The sequence below is a fragment of the Eptesicus fuscus genome, chromosome 16 (genome assembly GCF_027574615.1).
Source record: "Eptesicus fuscus isolate TK198812 chromosome 16, DD_ASM_mEF_20220401, whole genome shotgun sequence".
NCBI classification, from domain to species: Eukaryota; Metazoa; Chordata; class Mammalia; order Chiroptera; family Vespertilionidae; genus Eptesicus; species Eptesicus fuscus.
The window spans coordinates 42,679,067-42,698,483 of NC_072488.1; the positions used below are offsets into that span (position 1 = coordinate 42,679,067).

General features: G+C 48.0%; 1 protein-coding gene across 1 annotated transcript in view; it reads right to left on the reverse strand.

Moving 5' to 3' along the window:
- Window positions 1–19,417, reverse strand: part of ADD2 (adducin 2) — a 93,709-nt gene that overhangs the window by 50,924 nt on the left and 23,368 nt on the right. The window lies entirely within an intron of this gene.

The following is a 19,417-nucleotide window of genomic DNA, read 5'->3' on the forward strand; positions in this document are numbered from 1 at the left end:
TCTCTGCACTGTGGGGTGGGGACAGGACACCTTGGCCTTCTTTATGCCCAGCCTCCCTGGGAAGTGGATAAAGGACTCTGCTGCCATCTTCCCCACCTTTTAAACCCTCCATGATTCCAGAAGCATTATGACTTTGGGGAAAGCACAGATTCTGGTACCGACTCCCTGGTTTGTATCCCAGGTTTGCCTCTGCTGTGAGACCTTAGGCAAGTCACTGAACCACCCATACCTGATTCCTCATCAGTAAAGTGGGAGTAGCAACCCCACGGGGTGGTTGCAATCAAATGGATTCATCCAGGTAAAACATCGGACAATGTTTGTCATAGAGGAGGCATCAACAATGCTTGATTATGTGGCAGTTTCCAGCAGTCTGGGTAAATCAGAACGCCGAGCTGGGCCAGCGGAGGAGGGTGGGCACTGGCGAGTGTCTCAAAAGAACACTGTCTGGGAATGTTCCAAGAGAGTCTGTAGTGGGTTGAACGGTTGTAGGTCGTTAGATAGGCATGGGCGAGGGTCACCAAGGCAGACAGCCTGGGTGCCTCGCAACAAGCAAAACTACAAGCCTTTGCATGACCACTCCCTTAAGCATTAACCCCTGGAGATGACATCTAGGCCAAAGAGAAGCAGCAAAATCAGACAGAGCAATGCCATGGCTGCCCTCAGGACCAGCTGCACTGACTAATGATCCCATGCCGTGGCACCCACCCATCCGTGGAGACCATGACCCTGAGGGGGCACCCCTGGAAAGCTGATGAATATTCTATTGAGATCCTCCCCCTGAGACCTCCAGATAAAAGCCCTTAAGACAGGACCTCTCCGGTGCTCCCTCTCTTTTTCCTGAGCATGCCCACGCTTTCCCTCTCTCCCTCCCCCCACCCCCCAAGCTCCAAGTTTGTTGCCTCTATAACTCGTTCCTATTTCTTTTACAGCTCACTTCTGCTTCTGTGGCTTTCGAAATAAACTTTCTCTTATAGTTTGAGCTTTAGCTCTGAATTTTTCTTAGCCAGAACTCAAGTACCGAGGTTGCTGAACCGAGATCTAACACCTGGTGCCATTTCGCCAGCAACAGAATGATGGCCCCTCAAAAAAAAAAAAAAAGTCCATATCTTAACTCCCAGAACCTGAGAACTTATTTGGAAAATGGATCTTGACCACTGTAATTAGGAAAAGAATCTCAAGATGAAATCATCCTAAATCACCCAGGTAGGCCCTAAATCCCATTCATTTCCCTCGACCTCAGTTTCTTCATCTGTACAATGGAGAGAGAAAGAGTACCTCCTCTGAGGATTCTGAGGTAATATACGAAGGCACAGGCCTGATAAATAATAAGGGCTCAATAAATGTTAGGTGCTGCTATTAAATCATTCTTCATGTGGTCTGTTGACAATGTAACAATTGGATACTGACGCAGAGATTAGAGTGATACGGCCATAAGTCAAGGAGCTCTAGGAGCCACCAGAAGCTGAAAGAGGCCGAGAAGGATTCTTCCCTAGAGCCGTTGGAGGGAGCAAAACCCTTAATTTCACACTCTGGCCTCCAGAACAATCTCAGGTTCTATGACCTTAATGTGCATACAAATCACCTGAGGACCACGCTAACATGCACGTTCTGGTTCAGCAGGTTTGGGGTGAGGCCTGAGGGTCTGCATTCCTCAAAAACTCCTGGCTGCTGCTGCTGCTGGTAGCAAGAGTTTTAGAGCATATTGTCATCAGCAGCTCCATGATGAGAAAGGAGACCCCTGGAACAAAGGTTCGAAAGTTGTAGATCTAATCAGCCACCCGGCTGGGTCAGGCTGGGCCACTGTGGCCGTGGAGGAGCCCAGCTCTCAGCTGCGGGATGAAGAGTGAATGCCAGTCATTGACCCCTGGTGGCGTGTGTCCCTGGACTCAGTCGATGCTGCTGAATTGAGCAGCCACTCGCTGGGGCACTGCTAATGGCTTCTGACTGCTCCTGTTCATCCCCCTCTAACAGGGTCAACGAAGAAATGGAGGGAAAACACACCGAAAAACAGACTCCTTCATCCCTGGCCCAGAACAATTACCGGGGGAATAAAAACTTTGGTGTCCGAATCCCAGTTTCCTAAGTTAAATGAATTGGATAGAGGCGTATAAAACAGCATTTTTGCTCCAATGTTTTATTGGGATGGAAGACACTTGTTCCAAAGAGAAGACAAGGATGCACCTCTCACGTGCGTGGGCTCTTACGTGCGTGGGGACTGGGAAGCTCGGTTTGGTAGACAAGAGGGGAGAGGCCACTGGTGTAAGTGCCCCAGAATGAGGGTGGGAGAGTCTGGGTTTAAAAAAAACTTTTAACGCTGATCCACTAAGTCCAATGTAGGAACGGGCAGAAGAAGGCACAGACGTTCCTTGGCCTGAGTCCTCACTACATCCATTTGCCCCGATTTCTTTCCTCAGCGCCCTCCTCCCATCCAATCCACACACATGGCTAATTTCTAAAGCGCTTCACAAGAGCATCCATGACTTCTTGTTGTCTGTAGCCAAGGCCACCGGGCTGTGTATTGCGCACCCCCTCCAATGCACGGGTGGCACTGCCTGCAGAGAGCGTGAGTCCTCCTCTGCATTCCGTCGGAAAGAACATGGGGATGGATTTCCAGTGAGAGCCATGGGCTCGGGGAGGGGCCGTGGCACCGTGCCATTTCTCTCTAGACAACAGGATAAAGTCATCTTGGCTATGAAGCTCTCAAACTAGCACTGAAGTGCCCACCCCAGACGGACAGGACCGCCCTTCCCACCCCACACCAGCCCCCAATTCCTCACGTGACCTGGCTCAGGCCAGACTTCTCCGTGTCCCCTGGTCAAGGTCTTTCCATTCTCCAGCGGCTAATTCACACCCTCTCCTCAGTTCCAGGACCTCTTGTTTGTCACCAAACTGGCACCTTTTTTTTGTTTTTTTTTTTTGCTATTACTCATCTCTGTATGTGAGTCAGGACCAAGAGCATGAGTGTCCCCAGCTTCCCCTCCCCACAGGCCTCTCCCTACCTGAACTCCAAGAAGAACCTGCCGCATTGGTTCTTTGTGGCTGCATAATGCAGAATTGACAGGGAAGGGAGATGGGAAAAGAACAAAAGGATGCGACCTTCAGGGAAGCTGGTGGGTTTTTAAAACCTTGTGTTGAGAGGGGAGCAGTTATATGAAGTGCGAGGTCCGTGGGTGGCGGAGAAAATGGGCTTAAAGAAGATGTTGCTGTGGTTTACGTACGCCCCATTCATAGTCAAGGAATGCAAGGCACGGAGTTATTACAAAGAGCTTCTGGTTACTTAAGTCCATCCTTGACGCCAACGTCTCTTGCTCAGAAGGGACCTCCTGGTACATGGCCCAGGAAGTGTCTCTTCTCTGCCTCGCATGCTGTCTCCTGGCATGGCTTGAAGGGCCATGTCCTGCACCTGTCTGCCAGGGCCTGGGGTGGATCCCTGTGTGGCAGAGCTGGGAAGGCCCTTGGAAGCACACCCAACCCCCTCACTTTACAGATAAAGAGCCTGAAGCTCAGAGAAGGAGGGTCCATTAGCACCTCGAATTCTGTGCCTGATAAATGCCTGCCTGTGTGAGAAGAGCTGTCTTGAGCTGAGGACGGAGTGTGACTACTAACACCACTTCCCCTCCTTCAGGAGGAGGCACCTGAGGTGGGGGGGATCTCGAACCCATCCAGTGGGTATTGATTGAAGACACTTTATGTAAAAACACGTTAAACATTCTAGGGAAGCCTGCTAGGGCCACTGCCCTGTTGTGAATTCCTATATGATGAAAGGCATCCTTACACAGACACTAACCTCCTCTGGTCACGGGTGAAGCCCTCTGTCCTGTCTCCTCTTCCTCATCATCCCCCTTCTTGTACCATCTCCTTACCCACAAACACCATCCCTGCAGGCTTGCCTGTCTTCCCTGCACAGAGGCAAGCCCGGCGCAGAAAAGGGTAGGTGCGCCTTGGGAATGTCTGTTTCTGGTGGTGGGAGTAGCAGAGCCTCATTAAAGACCACCCTGGCCTTGTTGGCCTGATTTTCCCATTGGCAAGGACACACGCAACACCTCGCTTTCATCGACTGTCAGGGTCACAAGGTACTTGAAAGACAGCCTGGCCTGAGCTGCTCTCAGCCTAACCATTCCTCAGCCTTCCTTGCCGCCCTCTGCAGGATCCACGGCGCTGGTTTCCTGCTGCGTTGGGGACAATAGGAGGCAATGACCCAAGATGCAGGGAGACAGCGGGCATTTCCTCCCTCTCTGCCTCAAGTGGCATCTCCTCCATTGCCCCAGCTCCTGCCAGAGAGGCTCATGTTCCAGCTCCCACAGTGACCCTGGCCCCTGTGCTAGGATGATATCCACCCCTTCTCCCTGAGACCAAGGGGGTATGTGCTTTTTCCAAAAAAGATACACTGATACTTAGTTGTCAGTGACTGGACCGGGTTTCCTGGCTCTGCCCTCCTCATCTCTGCAGAAAGTGCTTTGCACTTTTAAGCCAAAAGAGTTGCAAGTCATTGGGATCAACAAGTTTGAAATACATGACTTCTGAGGAACAACCACAGTCACAGAAACACAATCCTTTCATCGGCTAAGCATGCCCGCTGGATGTGGGGAGCAATTTAAACCTTCTCTCTGGGAGGTGGAGGTACACCAATTAGAGTAGCTCAGGTGGTGACCATAACTAGGTCACTGCCTGCTTCTGTGCCTCAGTTTCTGCATCTAAGGAAATAAAAGTGACACAGAATTACCATTTCTAGAAGCAGTTAAACATCTCTTAAAATACTCAGCAAATTCAACTCCTCAGATTTGGGGGCCAGATGGTTTCTCAACTCTGCAAAGTCGGTTTAATTTAATATTTAAACACGCCGTATATTTTAAACACACAGTGCTTCTGCTAATTAACACTTCATCATTTCTCAAGAGTCCCGCAGGCAATTGTTAACAATTTGTAGCTGGTGAAAGATGGTGTCAAGAAAATGAATCCTATTTCTTTCCCAAATTGCAGCCCTGGGGTAGCATATATGCAGCACCTCGTCTCTCCCACCCTGTGTGAATGGAGCGGTGGGAGGATGGGGTGACTCCCCTGGGGTTGGATGATGGGGACGTGTGAGCATAGCACCACCTCGGGCCCTCCAACAGGGCCAACGGGCCAAGATTAGTTACACAGGTGCACGTAAGTGAAACAGTGACCTAACAAGAAGACGTGGACAGGTGTGCACACATATATGCACACACAGCTCTTGTAAGAAAAAGCCAGTCAGTGGGGCAAAGTGACCTGAGTGTGTGTGTGAGCCTGAAAAGCAAGGCCAACCAAGCCACAGGTGCAGAGTAGGGGCTGGGGCCGCTCTGCCCCCATCTCACTAGGCTGCCTCCACACCCTCACCCCACTCCTCTGAGCCTGAAGTTTGACCATTTAGAGGTTCCTTTGGCTAATATGTCTTCTCTGTTTCAGGGCCAGCACTCCTGGGAGAGTTGATGAGATATTGGTTAATCCTGCCTACCTCAGCGTGACCTAAGGAGACAGCTTTTTTCCTGGAGTTTTACAGACAGCAGGGGCTGAAGGGCCGGGGAGCCAAAGAGATCATGGAGCATTCGGGAGATGCCCTGTAAGGATACAGCTGCCTTACTTTATTGTCCAGGGGGCCCTGGACACCCGGAGTGGAGGAAAGGGGTACTGAGAGGCTAATGGGGCACTAAAGTGGGAGGAGGGGGGGACATCTGCTTACCCAGGGTTCTGCCTAAGACAACCCTGGGTGGACGGGCTCCCACCGTGCACACCACTACAGCCTCAGGATGCTTCTTCTTTGTGGGGGAAGGAGGAGACTGAGCAAAAGGTTGACACGGAGCCAGGAGACAAAAATGACAGGAAAGACTGAGAGTGATTGGGGGAAAGCTCATTGTGTGGAACCTCCTTCCTCAAAATGGTAAAAAAACAACAAGACGTAGACTGGAAGTTCTAAAAGAGAAGGGTCCTGTCCGTCTTTGCTCATTACTCTCTCCCTGGCCTCTAGAAAAATAGGCAGTCCTCAGTAAGAATTGAAGGAGAGGGTACAGACAAAGTGCAATGAGATGACACCTTGAGGCCCTTCTAATAGACTCATTTGACATCCGTGGCTACACAAGCTCTTGCTGGCGTTATGGAGGGGCCTCTAGGGAAAGGAAAACCCCTCTGAGACCCTTACGGAGCTGTGCCCTGAGCTCTGCTGGCTTTCTGCTGTTCCCCTGGGTCGCTGCCTTCCTTAGGCAGCATCTGGTACTTGGCCAGCCCGCATGTCACATCAGGCAGCCCAGACATCTTCCCTGGTGACGCCCATTATAGGAAGTAGATGCCACACCATCCGACCTTAAGTTTCCCTCAACCAAACCTGGTGCTCGACAGGCAACAGGCTCTGTGCCAGAAGACACTGAAGGCGGATTCTTTGGGGGCATTTCCCCCCTTCGTTTTCAAGGCATCACAGGCAAAACGAAACTGCTGATCTTCTGTTGGACCCAATGCCCCAAGGTGATGTTTGTGGCCATATTTTCAACCCTCCCCTCCCGTTTCCTTGGGTTCAGAGGATTAAACGGCACAGGCAGCAGGTGACAGCCTAGCCAGGACTCTGTAGAAGCTAGAACAAAGCTAGTGTTTTGTAACCAAACCAAGAAGCAGTAGAAAAACATGTATGCAGCCTATGGATCTTTACAGTTTGCAAAACCATACTGTCAACCAATCAAAACCAGCCCTGGATTTAGCCAGCGACACTCCTACCTAAAGCCCGTCTACAGGAATCCAGTTCCTCACAGAAGCACCTCACACAATGCTAATTCCTCAATGAATTTCTTTCCAATTGAGAATCATTTGAATGTCATGTGTATCTGGGCCAATCAAGATCCTATATGTATGAGACAGAAAGCTTTCCTGATCCCTAGATATACTTGAACCACACACCATACTGAGACATCAGGGCCCTAAGAGGGCATTCATGGGAAAGAGCTGGGCAGACTCCAGAGGCCAGCTAGCTGGGTCTCGAGCTAACTCACTGTGTGATCGACAGCAAGCCACTGACCCTCTCTGGGCTTCCGTTTCCCCATCTGTGAAACACAGGGTGGGACCAGGCAGCCTCTGAAGTTCCTTCCAGGTCAGAGGTGCCCTTTGACGGTGAGTCTGTGATTTGAACAGGTCCATGCGGGAAACACAGCCCCTGGACCCACCTTCTCCACAGCTGTCCTCAAATGGTCCTCAGGGCCCTAGCTGGTTTGGCTCAGTGGATACAGCATCAGCCTGTGGACTGAAGGGTCCCGGGTTCGATTCCGGTCAAGGGCACATGCCCGAGTTACTGGCTCAATCCTCAGTGTGGGGCATGCAGGAGGCTGTCCATCAGGGATTCTCTCTCACCATTGATATTTCTATCTGTCTCTCCCTCTCCCTTTTCCTTCCTCTCTGAAATCAATAAAAAATATATATATTTTTAAAATGGTCCTCAAGGATGTGGGAGTTGGGGATGGAGAGGAGGATCCTTTGCCAGCCAGAGTCAGAGAGTCAAGGTCCCAGGAGCAGGGAGGTTGCCTCTGAACAAAGAACTCAGCCTAGAAGCCTCTCTAAGGGAGCCCACTGTTTGCCTGGGGGGAGTCAATATCTTTCTTCTGGGGAGATAAACAAAGGAACTCACTGAGGGTTTTATCCCTGGTGACTGGGGAGGGGGCATGCAGGAGCTCAATGTGAGCCACACTGCCATGATCTTCACAAGACGAAAGAGTCACTGAAACGTCTCTTGGAAGGTAGCGGGTTCTGGCCTCCATCTGTCTGTTCATACGTGTCTGAGTGCGCCTTCGCCTGCTTCTTAATTCCCGTCTCATCACAGTCACTCTTGGCACATGAGTCCCACAGACAATTTCCAATCTATGTTACCTAGCATGCAAGAATTCCGTGCACTGACATAGACACACGTACAAATTAGCTGCTTATAATTTATAAGCTCCTGGTCCAGGGGCCATCTTTATTAGATATACAATAGGCTGCAATTTTGCAGGATCTTTTTTCTGTGCTTTTCCAGCAGCAGATGTTGCTTCTTGCAGGAGATGGGAAATCACTGCTGGCACGTCTTCTCCCCTGTGATCCCATCTGATCCGTGGGCTGCTCTATAAGGAGGCTTTAATAATGCATAGGAAGGAAAGGGCTGTACAGCCCATGAATTAAACACCAAGCCACGGCTCAGACCTGCTGCCTTGAAATCAGGGCTGGTGGGCAAAGCACATGGACCAGCTTCCAGCCTGGAGTCCCCTGGTTTGCATCGAGGATGAGGGTTTGGACCCCAAAGCCTTTTCTGAAGACGCCATCTGACGAGTGCAGGCCTGAGCCAACATCACCGTGTCAGGTGCCGATTTTCATTTCCTCCCAGCAGCCTGGCCGCACGAGCCACTGCTCGCCGACGGAGGAAGAGATGCCTTCCATTCAGCCTTCGGGAGTGCTAGGGGTGAGCATGCATTTGACTGACATCTTACAACACGTTGTCACAGAGGTGTTGCAGGTCTGCTAAAACACATCCAGGGTCAGAGGCAACGCAGGTGGGAAGGAAAGGCAGACGCTGCACCTGGGTTCCCAGCGTGCAGGTTACATAACTGATGCCCCTGTGCCACCTGGGGAGCCTTCAACGTCGCTAATAACACAGTAAGGCTGGCGAGTTTTCAGAAATGGGTTGCTGCTCTGATAAAGAAAGGATCGCGTTTCTCGTCCCCAAGTCCCTGTGCTTTCCACCGGCACACAAAGCCCCCCTCCCCGGGAGCAGATGAGCAGACTCTGTCTCTGTTGTCAAGGAAACCAGTCTGTTCTCAGCTCCAGAATTGGAAAGCCTGGGCCGGGCCTCAGCAGTGCCTTCTGCCCACTCCTCCTGACGGGCCCTGCCATCTCTTCCCCACCAGGGACACTGAGGGCCCTTTCACAGAGTCGCTAGCCTGGCCAGTGGAGTGGGTTCCATCGACAGAAGCCAACCAGGGGGCAGGTGCACAGGCTGCATGAACAGACCCATTAAAAAAAAAAGAGCTCATCCACATGAAAAGGGAGGGGACAACTGGCCGGAGCCTGGGGCAAGTGCCAAGTGACTGATCCATGTTACTGGGAAGGGCTGAGGGAAGTGGGATTGCCCACCCAAAGCCAGACCAGCACTTTTCCTCTAAGACATCCACCCTCACCTTTCTCCAAACGGGAGTCAGCCCCCTGGCCTCCACCAATGGCTCTCTACCTGAGGAGGGGCGGGGCCCAGGGAAGACTTTGGGGGTAAAGGGCGGGGGTAAAGGCTCCCGGTGGGTGGGGGTATTTGGAGAATCCGGGGTAGAACAAGTTCTGGGATAAGGGGAGAGGAGAACCTCAATATTGCCGCCATCTGAGATGGAAAGGAAACTGGGAAAGACAGAGGAGTGAGCCGGCTGCTGGCAGGAGAGGGGAGAGGACACCCCGCGTCTTCAGAGATCTGACGCTCTGTGAAAGCCAGGCATGGGGAGCAAGAGAAGGGGCCCTGAGGCGACGCCTGATAAAGACAGTCTCACTAAAAACAAACAACAAAACCAGTCCATGTGCTTGATCCTGTGAACTCCCTGAGCCCGCCTTGTGTCAGTAACCCTTTCAGAGGTACCTATGCGGTTACCTGTTTCATCTGCCCTTTCAAACCAAGAGCCCAGGGGATCCATGTCGGACTCATCTCTCTATCCGCCTCAGCCCTGGAAGAACAGCTTGCACATACCAGGACTGAGGAGGGTCTGCCGAGTTTTCATGAACAAATAAATTCTTATTCTAGACATCGTGAAGTTACCTACAAAAAAGTGCTCACCATTGTGATGTGATTATGAGAAAGAATTTTAAGATTTCTATCTCTAGAACTCAGAGTATTAGTTGGGTTTTCATGTTTAACAGTGCTTTATCCGACTGTCACAATTATTATTGTTATTATTGCGAATGATGGTATTGATTTTGTCAGCCCAGGGAAGCTGAACAGAAAAATTAAGGGGGAATTAAGAGTGCCCTCCGCATTAAACTCTGAGAAATGTGCATAATGATTGGCTGAAAGAGAAAATGACCTCTTAGCCAGTAGGACTAGACTTTAATCTGACCATATAATCCCACAGCAAAACTCTGTCACACACCTGGGTCCATCCTGGAGGGATGTCACAATCCCGGGGACCTAATTCACGCGACACAAAGTCTAAATAGCTCAAATCCTTTACTTGAACTTCTCAAACACCATGAAGGACAGAGTTTCCATCCATGCTTTTGAAAACCCTCCTTTTCCTTTCTGATCCATTGCACCCACATACACAGCCCCTACGTGCCTTTTCCTCAAGCCTCAATCTTCCCCCCCCCCCCGCCGCAAAAAAATAAAAAATAAAAAAAATCTCCTCTGCCCCAGCCAGCTTTGCCTTATTCCTACTTCCCTCATCCCCCTTCCTCTCACTCTTTCCCAGACAGCCTCAACTTTATTGTGCAAATTTAAAAGTTCATTCAATTTGTCTTTCCTATACCCCAACCTGCCCGTCTCTTCTCTCAAACCCTGTCTCTATTCTCCCCCTCCCCCATTTCATCCCAGAAGCCAGAACAGGCCTGACTAGTCCTAGTCCTCCTGCTCCCTCCCCCTACCACCAGGGTACAACTTGGCAAGGGAAGGAGCTGTGTACACAAAACCTGTCTTCTTCACCTGCCAGGGGAGCAGAGAGATTGAGAACAGTCGGTAGATGGTAATAACTTTCATCCCATCCCCTAAGGAAAGACTGTGTCCGGAGACGGAGAACTGGACAGGCATGAAGGCATGGAAGAGACTCGTGGGGGCAGTAGCTGGTTGTAGCTGGGTTAAAGGCGGCCAGCTGGGCAGATGTCAGAGCGCTCGCCATCAGGCAGCACTGAGCTATCCCTGGCACAGTTAACTCCAGTTTATGCAGAAATGCAGGATCAGTTAACCAGGTTTCCATAGAAACAGCATGAGTTAACTCAGGTTTCCACACACAACTCCTCACTTTATGATAAAATTTAAACTGGTCCTGCTCCCATTGAGTAGACAGAAACCTTCTGATGGCTCCTTGACTGTGCTGACCTACAATTTTTATGTATTTTTGCAAAATGCCCCTCTAGGTTTCATGGTGTATGCATGGCAGACCCCTGAAGTCTGCCACCACATTCAGTTGAAATTTCTAAACCGTATAGGTGCTGTGTACTGAGATCAGTTATTTAGCTTATTATATAACTACTAGAACTTTCCACACGCCTTTCAAGAAGCTGCCTAGTTCAGAAAATTTTATTCTCTCCTTATTTTGGACACAACGAGAATCTATTTCTTCCCACTCCTGCTTTTTTTTTTTTTTTTAAAGTTGAATGGATACTTAAATCTCAGCTTGGAGGGAGGCAGAATCATTAGTCCACCCAGGATGCTCATTAAAGCACAGTTCAGGAGAGAGCGAGACCATACTTATTATAAAAAGGATACTTCAGGCTTGATACTGTTTTGAAACATTCAATTCAGATTCCATCGCCCCAAGAATTCTTCAGAGTATGATTCAGCTTCTCACCTCCATGGGAGGCCAAAAGGGAGCAAGCCTCTGATCCTCACTCCCACCCTTTAGAGTGAAAATTATTATCTCCATTTTACAGAAAAGGAAACTGAGGCCCAGAGAGTTTGAGTGACTTGCTCAGGTACAGACGGCTAATAAATGGCAGCGCTGAGCACTGGTCCTGGGTTCATCTGGTTCCAAAGTCCAGGGTACTATGAGGCCTCCAGCTGTTCTGTAGCTTGTTTGTTAAAAAAAAAAAAATTTTTTTTAAATTAAACACTACTTGGGAGACTTATTTATAAATAAAAACCAAAACCCAGTATGGAATGACCAGAATGTTTTAAATGATTACAAATATTATAAGAAATTCTAGTTTAGGATAGGGTCTTGCTAGCGATTTATAACCGCCCCCCTCCTCTTTCAACTTTTCACCACAAACCAATGTCAGCTCACTCACAAAATCAGATCATACCTCATAAGCGCTCCAGGAATGAAGACTGACAACCCGACCAGAGCCAGTACGGTGAAGAAACATTTGCTCATCACAACACTTATGAGAGTGAAAGGAGAGGCACCAATAGTGATTGACGCAGGCACGGGTCTTCGTCACGCATCAGCTGGAGAGCGATGCCTTCTTGCTCCCCTCCGCCGGGCCCCGGCTCAGGCTCTGTACCCTCCAGAAATTCAGCAACCTTCCCGCTATGGTGTGGAAAGCCCATACTTGCCCATGGTATCTGAGGTGGGGGCAGCCTTGCAGGACCGAGCCCTTGACTTACAGGATCTGACTCAAACTCCTACATAGTGTCCGGATGACACAGGATGCCCAGCTGGTAGCTGGTGTTAGAGAACTGGTCAGTGCGGAAAACAACTCACACATTTGTTTCAGAAACATTGGGAGTAGAATAAATGAAACGTGTTTTCCTTTTACTTGCCAACCCTCACCACCAGCCTCGATGTGGAAGAAGATGGTGAAACAAAGGGATAAATTGCTCTGCAGAGAAGTAACAAAAAATCAGAAGTGGGGACAGGGGGGGGGGGGGGGGGGGGGGGGACAGGCGGGGGCACTGGGGCGAGAGCACAGCAAAGAACAGAGGCCAAAGAAACAGCCAGTGAGCAATGCCCAGCAATGGGGAACGGCCAATCCATTTTGAGAATCACTGATGTCTGACATTGAATTTGAAAGTGGTTTCTGGCACCATACCATAAATACCTTCTGTTTGCCTAATCCTCTGATTAAAAGTCTGACATGCAGAAGAGCCTTGTGTTAGTGGTGCTTTGGGAGAATAAAGGAGAAAGGACAGTGTTTAGTGAGGGCAAATGTATTAACTAGGAGGGCAGCTCCTCTGGGAGGCAGGCTCTCAAATCTGTCGGACGCCGCTCTTCACCAGTAGGTACCTGCTTCCTCTCCACCTTTGGGGATAGAGGAGGAGGGTAATTTCCCACCCTCTTCCAGTTCAGCACTGTCATGTGATCAATGAAATATGAGCAGGAGTTCATCTAGGAAAAAGCATTTTAGATCCATCCCACCCTACTACCACTAGCAATTTGCAGGTGATGGCAACTCCATCAGCCTAAGTCTCTGAGTAAGGAAGACATAGGACAAAGGTCCCCCCTCCCGCTCCCCCCCCCCAAAAAAAACCAATGGACATGTAGCAGGAGCAAAATGCATAAAACATATTAAAAAAATTCTCATTAAGTTTGTAAAATCTCAAATTTTGATTTACAGATAAGCTTGTAAAATTCAGAAAGATTTGTCAGTCTTACTTTTAAATTAATCTGGTTAAAAAACAAACAAACAGAAAAACAGGAGAAGAGGCCTCCCCAAAGCCATGGCTGTAGCTTACTTAAAGTCATCCCGGCACGTGGCAAAGACAACACAGCTGTTAAGAATGGGACAATGTCTTTCAAACCAAGGTTTTAATTTGCCAGGCAAATTGAGACATTGTCTTTAAATACCCACTTCTCAGAATTACTGGTATACTTTGGGGAGTGAATTCCAGAATATTCATTTTTCATTATAGTTTATTGGCTATTCTAAGGCAAGGAGTTGGTATAAATATTTCAAATGAAGCAAGAAATTATTCTGAGTTTATTTTTCTGATAAGAAACTTAGCTAAATACCTCAGAAACTTAATACAAGCACCTCACTTGCATGTGGATATTTTTAATAAATCAAAATGAGCTTAATCTGGCAATTTAGGGTCACAATATTACCTGCTTACAAATCATTCAACATTGAAAATGAAGGCATTTGGACTGAACATTCCAAACAAAATGCATTTGACCATTTTAAGACCCTGAGTAGATATATCTGAGGGAAGGAAAGGCTAAAGAAAATCTTAATAGCATTGTTAAACATTTTGTGAAACTAAAAGCACACTGAGAATAATGTTCTACCCAACACTGATCTAAATTGCTGAGCTGCTCACTCAATCATCTTCATCGAAATTGAACACTTGGAGAAAAGAAATGAATGCTGTTGTTAGCTGTTGCCAGTGGTTCAACTGAAGAAAAAAAAAAACATTCAGCAAAGGGTATGTAGAAAGTGGAATGATGAGCAAAACCAGGCAACATCCCAGCGAGCATGGAAGTTACGATTTGGTGCAGGGAACAGGCCTTGACCAGTAATCACAAAAACTATTGTACCTGTACCTTCGGTCACTGCCTTGAAGGAGAGACACAACTGTGCTAGGAACACCTACACAGGCAGGCCTCAAAGATACGATGGGTTCAGTTCCAGACCCCTGCAATCAAGTGATTATCACTATAAAGTGAGTCGTAATCTTTTTGCTGATGGAAAGTCATGCCTTCAGTTTGTAAAAAAAAAGCAACCTCTGTGAAATGCAATAAAGCAAACAAAGCACAATAAATAGTGCATGCCTGTAGCTGGAGAATTTGGCCTCTTGGTAAAGCAGGTCAGAGACAGCTTTCTTGAGGAAGTGATACTTGAGCTGACACTGTAGGGAAGCATATGTGTCAACAGTGAAGCAAGGAGGAGGAAGTATCCTAGGCCAGGGCGCCAGCATGTACACAGGCCCAGTGGCACACAAGAGCATGGCAAGCATGAGGAATCAAAGAGAGGCCAGTGGGGGTGATACGTGGGAGCCAAACAGTGCTGGGTGGTATCCATTCATTCAGCCATTTACTCACTCATTCATTCATTAAACATTTATGAGATGAGAGTCTTCTATGTGTCCCAGGCACTAGGGGAGATAGAGAAGTGAACAAGACAGGTAAGGATCCTGTTTTCATGGGATGTACATTCTAGATGGATAATACATCACATACTTTTAAAAACTCAAAGTGGTAAGAGCGATGAAGAGAATTAAAAGAGAACAACCACTACACTTACATTTAAAAATGGGTAAGATGGTATGTATGTGTATTTTACCACAATAAAAAATATTGAAAAAAATAAACTAAACAAATGAATTTAAAAAAAATGTGGTTGATGTATTCACCATTTGGCAGCCCACATGGTAATAATTATTTTAAGCAAGAAACTTCATTGAATGCTAAAACTATTGGGCAAAACTAGGCTGAGAAACAGGGTGTTTTGCACAGTCTCAGAGTGTATTCCCACAAGATACTTGGTAATTGCAAGAGATAAACAGGAACTTCACACACACCACCTTAACCAAGTCAAATCCATGTGGGCCTCCTGAGAGGATGCTGGAGGAGAACAAGCATCACCTCTCTGGCATGCCTGCCAAGAATGCATCATCTGAGCCTCATCATGAGATCACATCAGACAAATCCAATTGAAGAACATGCAGCCAAACAACTGGCCTGGATCCTTAGGAAATGTCAAGGTTACGAAAGTTAAAGAAAGAGTTGGGAATAGTTGTTCCAGACTGAAGGAATCCAAAGAGACATGATCCTGTATAAAATAAAATGGACCAGAAAAAGTTTATTTTATTTTGCTATAGAGAATATTAGTGGAACAACTGGCAAAATTTGAAGGAAGTAGATTAGATAATTGGGTTGTACCAATGTAAATTGCCTAGTTATGATCACTGTATTTGGTCATGTAAGAGAATGTCTTTACTTTTAGGAAACACACACTGAAGTATTTAGGAGTAAATGGGCAACATCATGTCTGCACTTTACCCTCAAACAATTCATAAAAAATTATACATGTGTGTGTTAGATGTATATTACACATGTATATTACTAGTGGCCTGGTGCATGAAATTTGGGGAGGGAGGAGTCCCTCAGCCCAGCCTGCACCATCTCCAATTGGGGACCCCTTGAGGGATGTCCGACTGGGACTGCTGGCTCCTAACCGCTCACCTGCCTGCCTGCCTGATCGCCCCTAACTGCCCTCCCCTGCCGACCTGATCTCACCCCCAATGGCCATCCCCTGCTGGCCTGGTTGTCCCCAACTGCCCTCCCCTGCAGGCCTGATCTCGCCCCCAACTGCCCTCCCCTGCCAGCCTGATTGCCCCTAACCCCCTACCAGCCTGATCTCGCTCCCAGTTGCCCTCTCCTGCTGGCCTGATCACCCCTAACTGCCTCTGCCTTGGCTCCCACCACCATAGCTTTGTCCGAAAGGAAGTCAGACATCTGGAAGATGGCCAGTTGACCCGGTCTAATTAGCATATAACCCTTTTTTTAGTATAGATAGATTATATAGGATAGGATTGCTTAAATGGGAGGGGGGGGAGAGCCTTTTTCAGCAGGAGTGCTCTTGGCAGACAAAAATACATAATCCTTATATCTGGACTGATAGCCAGCCATTTGCACTATACTGCCAAACCGATCATTAAAAAATTGAACCGCTTTCTTACATCTTACACCAAACAGCTGTTGCCCTTAAAACTCCTCCTCTGCCCCCACATTAGGTTCTGCCTTCGAAGTTCACCCAGATTAGGTTCTGATTGGTTGGTTTCTATGCCAGTCAATGTCAAAAGTTCCACCTCCTAGGTAGCCATTGGCTCTTCTCAATTCACCAAGATTTGGTTCTGATCGGTCAGTTTCTATGCCAGTCAGTGTCTCCGGGCCTATCTCCGGGCCTAATCAGAGAGGCAGGGATGATCAGCAGCCACCCCAGGATGCTGGTGAGAGAGAGGTGTGGCTGCTGGTGAGGCCTGAAGAAAGAGAGAGGCAAGGGCTGATAAGCAGCTGCCATGGAGGCTGCAGATCAGACCCTGCTTCTCTCTCTCTCTCTGAGAGGTCAGCAGTTCAGCCCACTCGCCAGTACCCGCACACCTGAGCCTGCTACACGAGCTGCCTGGTGTTCAGTCATCCCTTTAGTCACTTTGGATATTACGGATCCTGGCTCTTTTTACACACACACACACACACACACACACACACACACACACACACAGATATATATATATATATATATATATATATATATATATATATATATATAGAGAGAGAGAGAGAGAGAGAGAGAGAGAGAGAGAATGCCCTCTGAAGAAGCGATACTTACATTGAGCTATTAGTGACAAGGAAGAGCAGTTGGGGCAGAGAAACACCTAGTGCAAAGGCCCTGAGGCTGAAAAGCACTTGGTGGATGTGAGGAGCAAAAAGAAGTCCAGTGTGGCTGAAGCTGAGTTGGCAGAGAGGATTTTTGCCTTTTTTCTCAGAATAATAGGAAGCATTAATCAATTCTTTAAAGGAGGATAGCAAGGTCCAATTTGCATATTGAAAGCCCACACTGGCTTCAGCATGAACAACAGAGCATTGGGTGGGGCGATGGGCATGGGGAGACGAATTAGAGGCCTTGTATACATCCAGATGGGGTGATGGGGCTTGGACACCACGGCACACCAGAGCACGAGAGAGACGGGAAAAGTGCATGGGTGTGGGGATGTTCAGGAGACAAAAAATGAAATGGAACTTGGTGGTGACTTGAATGTGCCCTCTGGTCCTCTTCTTTCAAGCTTTGGGTCAGTTAATGGAACTGAACCTAAGATTTCAAGGTGAATTATTCAACCCCATCCTTGCTATAGGTTTGGGTTTTGTTTCGTTTCTTATGCCTGCATTCCTTTTTCCAGACAATTCCTCAAAATACAGAACTAGAGACGGAGCAAGTTTGCACTTTGGGGAGGCCTTATGTGTATGGAAATGGTACTTAGACACAAAGGGGCGGGGACACAGGCCACATCTCTGAGGTTAACACCGGTTTCTAATGTCCCTGCACAAAGCAGGGAAATGCCACGTGCTGGGGGCCAGATCCCCTTCCATTCCACAGCCAGACCACAGCCTCAGAACCCCTTCCCCCGGGGAGAGCAGCTGTCTGTGCCGCCTGGAAGATGGCCTGCCCCTCCCTCATGAGAAAGCACAGCAGATGCTCTGCTGTAATGTCCCATCACTCCAGGGAACGGCACCATTTTTATGATTAATCAGTTGCATATACTCAGGGACATATGTGAGGTGAGTATCCAAGGACAACAAAAGGCCCTGCAGAGAGAAGATAAATTGAGCCCAGCCCCTGTAGCTGAGAGTTGGAGAAACAGATCGATTGTATACAGTATATTACATAAATATGTCTCCATGCAGACTACTGCCAAAACAAGGACCATTTTCATCTAAATTCACCAGGAAACAATTTTTTAAAAACCTACAAGTTATGTAAATGGTGGGGGAAAATTGTCAATAATAAATATCTCCTTGACAGACGTCAAATAATAAGGAGCTAGTGAACCTGCAACAGTGATTATCACTTATAAAGTAGCACCCAATAAATTAACCAAAAATAAAAGCTTTTGTGCTTAAAAGCATTCCCCCAAGAAAGAATCAAATCAAGCGGGAGTGTTCCAAGTTGCTTTGCAAAGCCCTGCTCAGATGTCAGCCCCTGTGTGAGGTTTTCTGATCTCTCAAGCTGAATTAATAGGCCTGTCCTCTGAGCACTCTCGCACTGCTCAGTGGGTAGTGGAATTATTCATCAGGGTAAGTCTCTCTGATGATTCTCATCCATCTCAGCACCTCGCATACTGCTCAGCTACCTTCTCACTCCGGGCCTCAAAGAAGATGCAAATATGGAAAGCATTTGTAGTTATTGAGCTGGCAGCTGCTAACACGGAAGAATTAATTCATGGGGCCAGGCACTCACTTTAGGCGCTCATTCCTTTAATTCCCACCATACCCTTAACGAGGCAGGTACCTCAGGATGAGGAAACTGAGCAAGAAAGGAAGAGAGATGTGTCCATGGTCACATTGCTGGGCAGTGGGGACGATCAGGATTCTAATTCAGGCAGTCTGACTGCCATCTCCCAGAGGAGTTGGGAACTCGCTGGCCTGGGAGTCAAAACACCTGGGTCACCTGTGTATTTGGTAGTGTATTAGCTGTGGCCCTGGGATACTCACTGAGCCCCCCTGGCCTCCGGGATTTCCCAGTAATCCTAGAGGGCCAGGTCTCATCCACAATCACCCGCAAGTCAGCAACTGTCCCCCGACTGGACTTCACGCCACTGAGCACACCCTGGGGCTGTGGGTTGGCATTTTAGCCAAATGTTTCTGATGAGATAAATGTGTTTGGATGGATTTACTTGGGCATCACTGCTTTCCAGATGCCTTTACTCATCTCATAGCGTTTAAAGACTAGGGGCACTGGGCTAAGTGCTTAAAGACAACAAAGACTTAGCAAAGGGCCCCTGCACTCCAGGAACTAAGAGTCCAACAATGAATTCAAACAAGGGAGCAGTCTGGAGATTACAGTCCACAGCTCTATGCCACGTGCTCTCCCTTCAGGCCACATGTTTTCCCATCATGCCACCTGTTTTCCCATTCATGCCACAGCACAGTCACCTGGGCAAGAGAAACTCGTCTTTTGCTGCATCCTCCTTTTCCTTATGCTTTCTAAACACTTTTTTTTTTATGTTGTTGTTGTTGTTATTGTTGTTGTTTTTGTCTATGCACATCTCTTTATTTTAACATTTCAAAGAATCACATGTTCATCCTGACAACTTTACCAGGTG